Here is a 14,582-nt window from a genome sequence, read left to right on the forward strand (position 1 = left end):
GGACCATATGTCCAATCCATTGGCTACTACTTAAGAATTGGCATAAATCCATATATTATTTTTATTATCTAGTTACATGGTTAACACAACTCTAAATTCTTCCTGTTAAGTGAAGTTATCTTTTACTTCTTTAATAAAAGTGAAAAGAATCTACTAGTTGCAATGCAGTTGACTTCCAGATTGAGTGTTGACTCTCTACCCCTTGAGCTACTATCTGTGGACTATGTTGCTTATGAGGCAGCTTCAGGTAATATTCTAGTCTAAATTCTGTGACTGCTGGATAGTAGTCATGCGATTTTACCAAGGGCTCTAGTCAGCTTGAGTTTGTAGTTGCTTTTATTTCTAATATCATTTGAGCATCCAGTTAGTGTGGGGTTTGATGGTTCAATGTTCATTTGAAGCTTCGAGAGAGACTGATGCTGTTTAAAACATTATTCAAATTCAACTCTTTCCCTTGTTACTATGTGAATAAGAACTAATAAAATGTACAGATGTGGTATGCGATTTCTTCAGAAATCAGTCTTTGTAACTCTTGTTTTAAATTTGAAGCTAGGGAGAGAAAAACTTGTGATTGGTTGAGGAAGGCTGCTGATAGTTCTCACTTATGTAATTACTAGGAATTTTAACATTTTATGCTGGGCCTTATTTTAGTTGGATTGATCGTTTTAATGTGCTGTTGAATTCAGTTTGATAGTATTTTGTTGAAGATTTTTGCATCTATGTTCATCAGGGACATTGGCATATAATTTTCTTGTAGTGTTTTTGTTTCACTTTGGTATCAGAGTAATGCTTGCGTCATAAAATGAGTTACAAAATTTTCTCTCCCTTAATTCCTTGGAATAATTTGAGAACAACTGGCATTTGTTCTTCTTTAAATGTTTGGTAGAATTCACCAGTAAAGCCAGGTGGACGTGGACTGGTGGTCATGCAATTAACTAACATTTGCAATTCATGCTTAGCTTGATTTTTAGATTTAGATATCAACACTATATTATTGATGCAATGAATACTAGTAGGTTTTGATTGAATCAAATCAATATTTCTTGTCACCAGGTTATAGTAATAAGGAGGATATTTTAAATATCCCTGTATTGAGCACAGAAATGTATTAGAGTCTAAATGCAAATTTGAATTTACTTTCTTTCAAAATAGGAATCTAAAAGGAAGCATTAGTCAAATTGATCACAAAATACCAACCTCCCTTAGTTACCCAACTTGAAAGTTTAACACCATGTCAGGCATGGACAATGGTACTGAACTCTTCTTTATTTTGTTCTCTAGAGTCTTGAGTTATCCTCCAGTTTCCATCAGCTTTCCTTACGTGCTATACTGGACTATTAAGCAAGAAATTTGTGGATACTAAGTCATCTGCATCTAACATATCTTTAATCAAAACTGAAATTTTTTGATTTTCCTTCTTTCCCCTACCTCCTTTCCAGGTATCCTATTTTATTTTATACTAATGACTTGACTGGATTTAGGTAGTTCTAAAAGTTGCCATCTAATATACCCAATTACAAGAAAATGAAGAGCAGATTTGCATGACATCTTTGTTTTCACCAGTTTGGATAAGCAAGATTTCCTCATTCATACGTCATATCCATTTTGGTAATACATTCTGGTAGGGGTGATGCAACAAACTTACATAAATTTTACTCATTAATTCCTACTTTGAACCATATTTTTACTTTTGAGTATTTTACCATATTCCAGTCACTATATTACACTGCCCTTTACTTTTTAATTAGGTTTAAGTATATTCATAGTTTGTGCACCAGTGTCTAGCAATTCCAATAAAGTTACTTTACTGCCCAGGATAATTTCTTTACATACCAATGCAAATGGCCTTAGGTACTATTCTGGAATGAATATTCATATCTCCTCTCAAATTCATATTTTGAAGCTCTAAACCCCAGTACAACAATATTTGGAAGTGGGGCTTTTGAGAGGCAATTAGGTTTAGAGATCATGAGGGTGGGGCTCCCATGATGTTATTAGTGTCCTAATAGACCAAACCTCTCTTTCTCTACCGTTTGAGGATATAGCAAGAAGGCATCCATCTGCAGGACAGCAAGAAAGCTCTCATCATTAAACCAAATTGGCCAGCACCTTGATCTTAACCTTCCAGTTTCCAGAACTGTGAGAAATAAATGTCTGCTATTTGAACCCCTAGACTATGGTAGTTTGTTGTGGCAACCTTAGTTGACTAAGACCATTTGCCTGCTGCAAAATCGTGCCACCGGTCCCTGGCTATTTTGTCATTCAGAATAGTACTCTTTTTAAACTCTCACTCTTTTTAAATTACACTACTTTGGAACATACTGCAGATTTCTTAAATGCCATCATTAGATTTTTAAAATTCATCAAGTGTAGGATATATGGAGGAGTTGGTACATCAGCCTGATCGCATAATTTATTATAGTGATTCATTAAAATTTTAGTAGCTATTCCATCTATCCTCTCCTTTTCCATATCTTTTTAAATGAACCGTGTGATTACATTCCACCCAATTTAAATGTCTTGAGGTTGTGGTTTTTTTTTTCATTCATTTCATCCTTCTTTTTTCTGAATAATCCTAGTCATTTCCATCATTCAATCCTACTTGTGGGATCTGAGGCAGGAAGTCAATGACGGCTTCCCTTACATATTCCTGCTCCTTTGTTGGTAGATTAACACAAAGAGCCCAAGCATCTGGAAACTCTTCAATTACAACATCATCACTTGAGTCAAAGCCATAAAATTAGGGAGTAATTCAGTATCATCAAATAACCAATCCAGATTTGCTGGTAATTTCAACATTTCAGAGGCTTCAGAAGAGTTATTTCATTTAGTATCTATTAAAATTCCCTATTGATAGGTATGTTTTATGTACCTTGCCTTTATCCACCTCGACAGATTGTGAATTTAACTCCAACCACATCTTTGTAAAAGTAACAACTAAGTGGGAAGCCTGAATAAGACCAACATACTCTTCCACTGGGCAGTATCTAATGCAAGGGAAATACCTCCTTGGATCTGAATGCATAAAAACAGTTTTAGCAGAGGCTTCTCAGTAAGCTCTGTATCATTCCACGAATGACTTAACTCTTTGAGTACCTCTCTCTTTCATTTGTCTTTATTCCCTCCCCCTACAACTTCTATAATCTTTGTAGTGATTCTCACTCAGCTGAGCCATATTCTGATCAGAAGAAGTATCTGCCCAATTCCCTTTTGGTGCACTGTCCTTTCCATTGAGGATCACCAGCCAGAATTTGGTAAACCTGGAAGCCTCAGCTCTTTCTATTACTTTCATTTTTTCCAAAGTAGCCAAAATTACAGAATTCTTGGCTGACTTCCCCTCTATCTGAATTTCTTTCTTAATCTCCTTGGTTCAGAATCTTGTACTTCCAAGTTCCATTGATTCTGTTTTCCTCCTCTCAGTGGTTGAAGCATTTGCCTGAACTCAAATCAGAAGTGACCTAGGTAGGCTACCAGGAGTTAGTCTATCATCAAGGGATTGTCATCTCTTTCTCCTCATTTCTCTTTTCCTCAAAGTCTTAACCATCATTTAAAATTACAGAGGCAAATAGTCAGTTCAATAGTCTACTCACTGGGCCAATTGCATCAGTCATACAAGGTCCCAGAGAACTGAAAGGACTCCACAGGCTATATTGATATTAGGCTTTAATAAAGGTAAAGAATATGGTATCGTAGGAGAAAGAAAACACAGGCAGACATTAGAGAGGTTCCCAGACACGCTCTCCATGATTCTTTCTCAATTTTACAGGATGTACTTTGTCTTTGGATTGCGGCTCACCAAGATATGTGTGAGATATGTTGATCTTAGGCCACTCAAGCTTAAGCTTTCTGAGTAATATTTTATACATGACTGGTCAATAGCTAAAACCAAATGTGTAACTGGTTCAACCACGTGAAAGCTATCAATTTAAATTCTCAATAAACAATGAAGATAGCTTGCCATTGGGTCCCACTAGGGAAGTAAGAATGCAAACTACACATTATAAACGTGAACATTTCTACAGAATATACAGGACAATATACAGAATAAAACTGTACATTTTTATTCTGATACTGGCCTAGGGCCGATATCATGGTTCCAGGTATCCTTGGAGATAAGCACAGAGCTCTAGTTGCTTAGACAAGCTGCAAGTTTATCCTATTTGTACATGATATTTCTTTACTGTACAAATTCTAGTTTTTCATGGAGTTGACATTTGATACTTATCCCATTTTGTTGGTTTCCTATTACATCATTCATTACCCATCCTTTTCTCCTTCACTCATTTGCAGGAAAATATTCTTTCATCCAAGTTTAGCCCATCCATCATTATTCTCTATTCCTCCCTCTTTCTCTCATTCAACAGTTAAATATTGGGTTTCTACAATGAGCTAGATATTGTGTTTGTCCTAAGGAGCTTAAAGTCTATTAAGAAAGATAAACATGAAAACATATAAATGGGATTGAATGTTGTCAGTAATATGAAAGAATTATGTTTTGGGTACAGTGGAGAACAAATAAGAGGGTTTTCAATTCCACCTAGTGGTTCAGAAAAAGTTTTCAGTAAGAATTGGTGCCTGAAGGGTGAGTTGGGGTGAGGGACAAATAGGTACTCTAAGAACAGATATATGCTACACTGTGTAATAAATAGGAGGACACTGAAAGACTTTTAGTTGAAGAATAAATTGGTCAGATTTAGAAACAATACTCTGACTATGTTTGGATGACAGATTGAAGTTAAGCAAGACTGGGAGCAGTTAGTTTGTTACAGTCCAGGTCTCTACTGATGCATCTTCTGTGTACTCTCTGCTCAGCCCAAATCATTAAATTGCACCAGTAGTCACCTATATCTAGTTAGCCGTAAACTCAGCGGTCTCTTCAGTACTCATCTTTGCTGATACATTTGATATTGTTTGCTCTTCTCTCTCATTTGAAATTGCCCTCCTTTGACTGCAAAAAAGCATTTTCTGGATTCCTGCAGCGTCGGAAGCAGAAATCATGATCAAGCACTCCTGAGCACTGACTTAACTTTCTTCACTCCGTGATCATATGGCTTTCCTGATGCTGAATTTGGTTTAAAATCCAGATGTGCTTGATATTGAAAATATTCCTTTAAACAGAAATACAATGATTATAAATGTAGTTTCTTCCTGGAAGCAGGTATAAAAACAAATAACATAGTCAAAAATTGTTTATTTTCTAAATTTTGGTAGCAGTGCACTTGAAGAGGGTAGGCAAACAGCATTGATGTGCGTTTATTGCATATCCAATAGATTCCAGTATTCTTGGTTAAATAAATCTGGAAAGTCCATTTTTAAGGTTTTGGGAGGGAGCATTGTCTTGGTAATGGCAGGAGGATGGATGGTAATGGGGTTGTGGGATTGCTTCCAGACTGTTTGTAAGTCCTCTGAAGTGCTGTACTATCTCCCCTCTGTCTCTCCTCTTATTTGCCCATTCGGTGTGTTCTCAGTGGCCATACCTACTGTTGTAGGTTCTACATCCAAGTGACACAGATGGTCTGAACTCTCAACACAACTCCTTTGTCACACTTCACCATCTCTTTCTGCCTGTATAAAACATTCCAACGATCTATTCTATTTATTTTTAATAGGCACAGCTTTCTACTTTCATTTTGGGATAATGAAGCCACACTGGGAAGACCTCATAAAGGCAGAGCCAGAATACTAGTTTCTCATTCTGAACTTCTGCTCAATTAATCCCTAAAACCTATCAATGATGCCAGTCGACAGCTTGCCTCTCATGTGGGTGCCAAGCAGTTTACCCTTTTGGGGTACTTTCCTTAACATTAGGGGCAATGGTTTAGTGAGTCTCAAAGGGCTTCTGTGCATTTTGTTTAGAGAAGATAAGCAGAGAGCCATGTATAATATGTATAATATGTTGGTAAAGTTGGAAGTACTATTACCCTGCCTTTCATAAAAGGAAGTGAGAATAACCTGGGCAAAACCAAGAGCTGATTTTCTCATGAGATTCTTGATGTTATTAAGCTACATTCACTCTGCAGGGAAGCATTCAATATCCATCATCCATTTAAGGCTTTGAAAATTGTGCACATCTAAAAAAAGTCTTTAGTTTTTCTTTTTAGAATAAATAGTGATGATGATAAGAATGATGGTGATAGTTGTTCAGAATATACATGCATTGACAAGGGAAGATAGAGTGCTAGAAATAATGGTAATGTGTATTCAGAAATTAACCACATGTTCAAAAGTATTTTAAATACAGATTTACAGGAACCAGATAAAATTATGTGCCCCAGAGATTAGAATCTAGTCATACTTTAAGCATTCCACTGCTTGAAAATATATTAGGATTCCGAACTAATATTTGGGAAGTTCCATTGCCTGAAAAGATATTATTATTCTGGACTAATATTTGGGAGGTTCCTAAAGGAATAGTATAGCAATTTTATTGCTATAAAATGAATGTTTACAGATCATGAAAGGAGAATATGTGAACAGAGTTTATGGAAGCAATCGCATCGGTTAGAATTAGAAAGTACTGTGTTGCTAAAGAATTTTTGCTGAAACAAGCTCACAATTTTTCATAGAAGACAGTTAATAATAATATGAGAAACAGCACTAACAACAAATAATTCAATAAAATATAAAAGTGAAAATATGCTTAACAGGGGTCTATATTATTTTGGAAATAGCACACTTTTTAAAGTTAGGAATTCAAGTTTCTCCTCTGTCACTTAGTAGTGTAAGGACTTGAAAAATTCTTAGACCTCGATTATTACAACGCTAAATGGGTTATAAAAATTACCTTGACAAGCTTCCAGAAGGATTAATTGAAATTAAATGTGTGAAAGCATTTTAGTAAACTGTAAAGCATAATATGAATACTACTTTTTAATTGTGCTTTTAAATTTACTAGTATGAGTGGCACCGTATTTACTATCATATCAACTTATTAATTTATAAGCAAGAAGAAGCTGCCTTAAACTGGTTTAAATTAAAAAATTATAATGAAAAGTTAGACAAAGCAGATTCGGGCTCTCACATCATGCCTTCAAATTTCTCAATTCTTCTTTCCTCTGTGTTGATTTTATGTTCAGGAAAATTTATCCTGACTGTTTCAAAGATGAGCTTAGCAACCTCGAGAAAAAATAAAAACTTGTTTTTCCAGAGAGTTCCAGCCTGTCAGGGTATTGAGTTTTATTTTGGATTATGTGAGTATTTAAGAATGTATCACTCTGATCAGTCCTTAGTATGTTCGTATTACGTCTTGTTCAAATGCTCATCCTAGAGTTTGGGGGTAGAGTCAGTTCTATTTGCTCCACAAAGAAATATTTAGCAAGATATCTTAGTCTGTTTTCTGCTGCTATAACATAGTGCCAAAGACTGGATAATTTATTTAAAAAAAGAGATCTATTTTGCTCATGGTTCTGGAGGCTGGAAAGTACAAGATCAAGGGGCCACATCTGGCGAGGGACTTCTTGCTGCATCATAACATTGCAGAAGGTGTCACATGCTGAGAGAGCATGTGAGAGAGAGTAAAAGGGGCTGAACTCCCATGTAACTAACCCATGCCCATGATTAAGGCATTAGTCCATTCAAGAAGGCAGAGCCCTCATGGCCTAATTACCTCTTAAAGATCCTACCTCTTAATACTATTACAATGAAAATTAAATTTCAACATGAGTTTGGAGGGGACATTAAAAACAGCGGATTATGCTACACTCGCATCATTGCCACTTTCTCCTGATAGTCACATTTTAATAACAAAATAGATGAGATTTTTTGCTTCCAGTTTTTAGTGATTTATCTGATAATGGGTTGTTCATAATAGTTTTGGACTATTATGAATAAAACTTTTGTAATTATAGAATTCAAGTCTTTTCCTTAACATATATTTCCATTTCTCTTGGGTAAATGTCTATGAGTGGTATTGCTGAGTTGTATGGTAAAAGTATGTTTAACTTTAAAATAAATTGCCAAATAGATTCCCAAAGTGATTATAACATTTTATATACTCCCATAAACAATGTAGGAGAAGGTCATTTGTTCTATATTCCTGTCAAAATTTGATATTGTCAGTCCTTTTAAATTTTAGTTATTTCGGTAGATGATAAGTACAATCTTATCTGGTTTTAGTTTGCCTTTTCCCTTTCCTTTTCCTTTTCCTTTTTTTTTTTTTTTTTTTTTTGAGACACAGTCTCATTCTGTTGCCCAGGCTAGCATCCGGCAGTGGCCTCTTCATAGCTCACTGCAACCTCAGACTCCTGGGCTCCAGCAATCCTCCTGCCTTAGCCTCCTGAGTAGCTGGGACTATAAGGCAATGCCACCATGCCCGGCTAATTTTTTTATTTTTTTGTAGAGATGGGGGTCTCGCTATTGCTCAGGCTGGTCTCTATCTCCTGGCCTCAAGCAATCCTCCCCTCTTGGCCTCCCAAAGTGTTAGTTTTACAGGCATGGGCCAGTGCACCCAGCCCTGCATTTTCTTGATAACTAATAATATTGAACACTTTTCCATTTGCTTACTGAATATTTGTATATCTTTTTTTGTGAAGTATCTGCTTCTGTTGCTCATATATTAAGTTACTAATCTTTTGGTTATTGATTTATAATAGATATTTATATATTTTAGAATCAAATTCGCTGTCAGATATGAATATTATACATATTTTCTCCCAGTGTGGCTTGTCTGTTTATTTTGTTAATAGTGACTTGGATGAGTAGAAGTTTTTAATAAAGTCTAATTTATTACCTTTTTCTTTCATGATTACTGATTTTTATATCCCTCTAAGAAATCTGTGTCAACAACAAAGTTGCAAAGACATTTTCCTACATTTTATTATATAAGATTTATAGTTTTTCCTTTTATGTTTAGATGTATGGATGACCATCACTCACATTAATTGTGTGTATGCAGTAAGGTAGCGGTCCAGTAGACTTCAGTTTAGATTTTAACTGATATCCATATTCATTGTTATTTTTAGAAATATATTGTTCATTTAAAATAATAAAACATTTATATCCATTTTATTTATAATTAAATGAAAAGAATTATACTTTCATTAAATCTTTTTATTAAGTTAATTTATGTTTGTCTTCTACTTCTGGGTTTAATATGAAAGCAGTTATTTCTACATTTAATATAGTCGAGAAAAAGGAAAAGGAATTAGAAATAGTGAGTTTAATTAATTAATTAGTATTACTATGCAGCTAAAAGAAACTAGACAACACCATAGATCCTAGCTCCCAGTAGGTTGAAGAAGGGGATAGTCGACAAAGGAAAAAATTAAATATGATTCGTACGAGTACACATTAGGTGAACCTTTCTTTTTTCTTTCTTTCCCATGACAAATACAAGGTCTTTTTTAATATTTAAGAAAAATTAGGAACTGCCATAAGTTTTAGTTTAAAGAAACAATCACAATGGAAAGCAGGAATTATTCTGATCTACACAATAATGAATCTACTACCTATCAAAATTTGTGGTAAGCAATTTTTAGAGGCACACGCAGAGCCTAAAATGTATGTATTTATAAAGGTCAAAAATTAAACTAAGCATCTATTTTAAGAAACTAAAAAACAAATGATAAAATAAATTCAATAAAGTATAAGGAAGAACATACTAAATATAAGGCAGAAGTTATAGAGACAATGAGTACCACTAAGGTCTTTTATTTTTTGAGACTATTAATACAAACTTCTGATGAGAATGACCAAAGGACAAAGAAAAGACACAAATTGTCAACATCTGCTGTGAGAAAAATACAGCATTAGAAATATTGCAGAAATTGAGGGATGACTGGACATTATTAGTAACATATTAATAAATTTGAAAATGTATAAAAATTCTTCATAAAATATAATTTGTTATAAATTATTCAGTAAGCAAGAGAAACTTGGACAGTCCTAAACCATTAAGGAAATAGAATCAATCATCAAAATTTTCACACACAAAAAACTCTAGGTCCAATTAGCTTTACTAGCGAATTCTACATTCAAGAGGACAGAAATATTGGCAATACATTCTGAGTTGTATAACAACACTAGTATAACTTGATACCAAAACCTTTTAAGTATGAGAAAGAAATTAATGACATTATAATGTCATTATGAACATAAGTGAAAAATCTCTAAACAAAATATTAACAAATGTTAGCAAACAGAATCCCAATCTTTATAAAAGGACAATATATTATGACAAAATTAGATTTCTTTTAGGATCTCAATCTTAGTTTTATTTTGGACAATTTATTAATGATATCCCCTACATGATTGAATTATTAAAAAAATTATATGGTCATATCAACAGATGCATAAAATACACTTGATAAAATTTTATATCCTTTTTAAAAGAAACAGCAAGCAAACCAGGAGTAGATATTTGGTAGCTATAAGAAATTTACTATAAATTAATATACTTAATATTGAAAATACTGAGTAATTTTCAAGATTGGTTCATCTTTAATCACACCTAGACAATGTTGTGTTGGAAGTGCTAACCAGTTTAGTAGAGCAAGAAAAAACAACACAAAAATTTGGAAAAGAAGAAACAAAACTGACATTATTTATAGTAGATAAGATTATTTACATAGAAATTCAAAGAGGATCCACAAACAAATTACTAGAGTTCAGCAAAGTTTCTGGGTTTAAAGTGAATTATAAAAAAATCAATTTGATTTCTACACACTAGCAAGAAATAGAAAATGAAATTTAAAAGATATTCAAGTAGTATAAAAATGGCAGCATAGCTAAGAGATAATTTATTAAAAGGTATGCAGGGCTACCAATGTAGAAAACTATAAAATATTACTGTGAAAAATTAGAAAGACCAATATAGAGATAAATATGGATTGGAAAACTTAAAATAACCTAGAGCTTGAATATAATTCCAATCAAAATCTCAATACAAGTTTGGTAGAACTTGGAAGACAAATTAAAAAAATGTATATGTAACTGCAAAGGATCAAGAATGGATAAGAAACTTATCAAAGAAATCAGTGGTAAAACCACTTGTTCTACAGGTGTCAATATTTGTAATAAATTGCAGTGATTAAGGTAGTAGGCTAATAGACCAATGGAGCACCATAGGGAGCTCAGAAACAAGCCTGTACATGGATGTTCAATATATGACAGAAGTAATTTGGCGTATAAGTGAGGAAAGACAGAGTTTTCATTAAATTGTGCTCAGCCACTATTTATCTATGTATTTGTGTATCTATGTATCCATTTACCATCTATTTTTTCATTTGGTCTATATATCATTTATCTATGTATTTATTATCCATCTTTTTTTGCCATTCATTCATCTACCCATCTATTCATATTTCATTATTTCTCAAAAAATTCATGAAAGAGGAAAAAATAAGTGAGGAGCTCAAGAATAGTGTTTTTTATGTATAAACTGTTATGGTTTCTGTTGAGAAAAAGTCTAGCAGTAATTGAAGTTTAATTAGATGAAAGATTTCCTGTGCATATGAATTGAATAATTCAGGACAAATTCTGTTTTCTTTGCATGATTACCCCATCGTAAGAGTTTGTATCTTCTTGGAAATAAATTTTAGACAATGCTTTTTAACTTGGTTAGAATTTAAGATCGAGAGAAGCATTCCATTTGATAGAAAAAGGGACTGATTGCATTATGGTCATATGCAGTGGATTAAATGCTTGTGTCCACCCCCTCTTCATGTTAAAATCCTAATGTGATGATATTAGGAGATAGGGCTTTTGAGTAGTAATATAGATCTTCAGGATAGAGCCCTTATGAATGGGATTAGTGTCTTTACAGAAAAAGACCACAGAGAGTTCTCACTAGCCTTCTTCCTCCGTGTGAGTATACAATGAGAAGATAGTAGTCTGCAACCCAGAAGGTGACCCTCAACAGAACCTAACCATGCTGGGAGCCTGATAATAGTCTTCCAACCTTCCAGAACTCTGAGAAATAGATTTTTGTTGTCTATGAGCCACCCACTCTATGATACTTTGTTATAGCAGCGTGAAGTGATTAAAATAGAAATTGTCTCCTGATTTTTTGGCTTTATGCTTTTCTGGCAGAATTAAACTGATATCATGAGGTTATTAGGACCTTTGCTAATTTCTGTACCTAGTAAATGAAATTACTCTGAATTTGTGGTTAACGTGATGAGGATTTTATTTCCCTAATTATTGACCTATGTAGTTCAGATACTTTATTATATAATAGTACATATACACATCATGTTAGATATATATCGACTATATTTGTGTGTTTTTTGTAATTTACTGTAAATTATTTTGCTTACAATCCTCCAGCATTTTGCTTGATTTAGGGCTCAGATTTTTGTAAACTGTGAATGTTTCAAAGTAAATATTTTTTTTTTTCCCTTTAAAGATGATTACAAATTGGCAAGTCTTACTTTGGCAGTGAATCACAATAACCCACATCAGAGGGAACGTGTGCACACACATACACACACACTCTTAAATATATACATATATAACTCTAGAAGGGAAGCTATTTCAAAGAAACAAAAGGTTTTGAATTAGATAGATACACAATACTGTTCTGTAGACAAAAGGAGACCATGGAGGTGTGAATATATATAGATCCATTTGTGAAAACTTTCCAAGAATGAATGAAGCCTCAATGAAAGTTTAATGTAACATTAGAAAACTTCAAAACATTCGAAGGCCTTAATATTGGAAAGAAATTTTTTTGGATTGTACAGGTAAAAATACTATATTTTGTAGGTGACAATGACTTCAAATAACTGTCAACTGAACATACTGTGGAAATCTAACTTAGTATTTTATGAGAAAATCATCATAAGAAATTTGTTAACAGAGAGTTACTACATACAGTGCTATTCAAATGTTTAGGACAAAGTCTTTCAAACAGACTATTATGGCAGATTTAGGAAACTTAAAGGGAGATCTTGGACTTATAAAGCATGACGGTTCTCAGAATGGACTTTTAGAGCCTGGAGCAGACCCAGAGCATACACACTGCTCAGGGCAGGAGCTTGAGATCTACTCAGGAGTAGCTAACATACAGTACAAGTCAGGAAATCAGGGGCAGTCAGTTATAGTATTTGGGGAGTCCCTTGCAAACCCACATCTTGGCTCAGACCTACAAAACTTAGTAATCCTTTAGAAAATATTTGTTAAATAAATAAATGGGGAGTGTGGTGATAACAGAAAGGTAGTATTTTAGATGGCATTTTAGATAGGTGATTAATATCAGGAGAATCATGCAAAGGAATTTAGTCAACGTCCAACAGAAGGGTGAGGCACAGGACTGAGGAGAGTGGCAGCAGGAGAAGTGATGACGATGATGGTGACCAGTCAGTTAGAGTTCTCACAGCTGGGGCATGTAACAGACTCTGGGTGGAGGCTAAGTCCAGGATTTAGCTTCCTGGATGATCTAAATGAAAAAAACAGGATCCCAGATTGAAAAACACAGATCTACTGGTACAGTAGTGAAGGCAGCTGTCTTAGGGATCAAGAAGGCTCGGAACAAGGTTGAATTGATGTGAAATCACTGGAGGTCTGAAATCGGACAATGTTGGTGCTCGAGCTTGAGTTAGGTTTGAATCTTCAAGAGAGAATCAATTGTGAGAAGTAGTAGTTACAGTAAATGGATTAAAGTAATGTTTATCATGGCAATTTGACTTTTTTCTCCAATGAAATCACGTGGAGAGAATAACAAAAAGAAACAACATTCCCAGTAAAATTACTTGCAGCTAAGGAACATATGAGGTAGTTAGATTTTAATTAAATATTATAACTCATAAAACAGCACATTTTAGAACAATCTAGCAGGTAGCATGAAGGAAGTTTAGATGAACCTGTTGGAAAACAATTCTCCACGGGTCTCTAGAGTTTCTGCACATCTTATGAGCAAGGCTTTGACTACCCTTTGTTATGGATGTTGGTATAATATCTTGGGAGACAGAGAGTGTCTCTCTCCAGGTCAAAATACCGCCATGCTTACTATCTAGCATAATAAAAATATTTTTTTCTGGAGCAAAGGGTAAATGTGATTATTGCTCATCAGTAAAGCTCCTGATTCTCTAACTCGAGTTCCTTTCCTGAACACAACCCATTATGTGGGTTTGTGTCATCTGGCCCTCTTCACATTGCCCTATACTAATTGAGGCTTGGGGAACCAGTACAAAAATGGCTACTGCTATTGGTGTGGGTAAAAAGCTGTTCTTTTGCCTAGGAGGCTCATGTGTTCTAGTAGCACTCATGAAACTCTGACAGACTAACTTGTTAGCAAAAGAAAAGTAAAATCTCAGGCATTTCACAGTTTTGGCATAACTAGGGCTGAATTTTGAAGTCTGTACATGTAAACTTTATGCTAAATAAGCCAAAAGGATACCAGAGTTTGTTAATAGGGCACCTGTATATGCCCAAATCAATAAATTTCTTTAAACCCTTATTTTTAACAGTAACTTTTAGCTATTCCATCTCTTCTAAGATGATGGCTTCCTAGTGCACACCATAAAGAGCTCTGTTTTTAGAGGAAAGCATAACTGAATAAATTCAAAATTTTAAGGTTTTTTCTTATTCATATGTGCTTAAGGATTGCTGAACTGAAAATTCAAAGTCACTAGATTTTAAAGAAT

Source organism: Propithecus coquereli, unplaced genomic scaffold, assembly GCF_000956105.1.
Source record: "Propithecus coquereli isolate 6110/MARCELLA unplaced genomic scaffold, Pcoq_1.0 Scaffold167, whole genome shotgun sequence".
Lineage (NCBI taxonomy): Eukaryota > Metazoa > Chordata > Mammalia > Primates > Indriidae > Propithecus > Propithecus coquereli.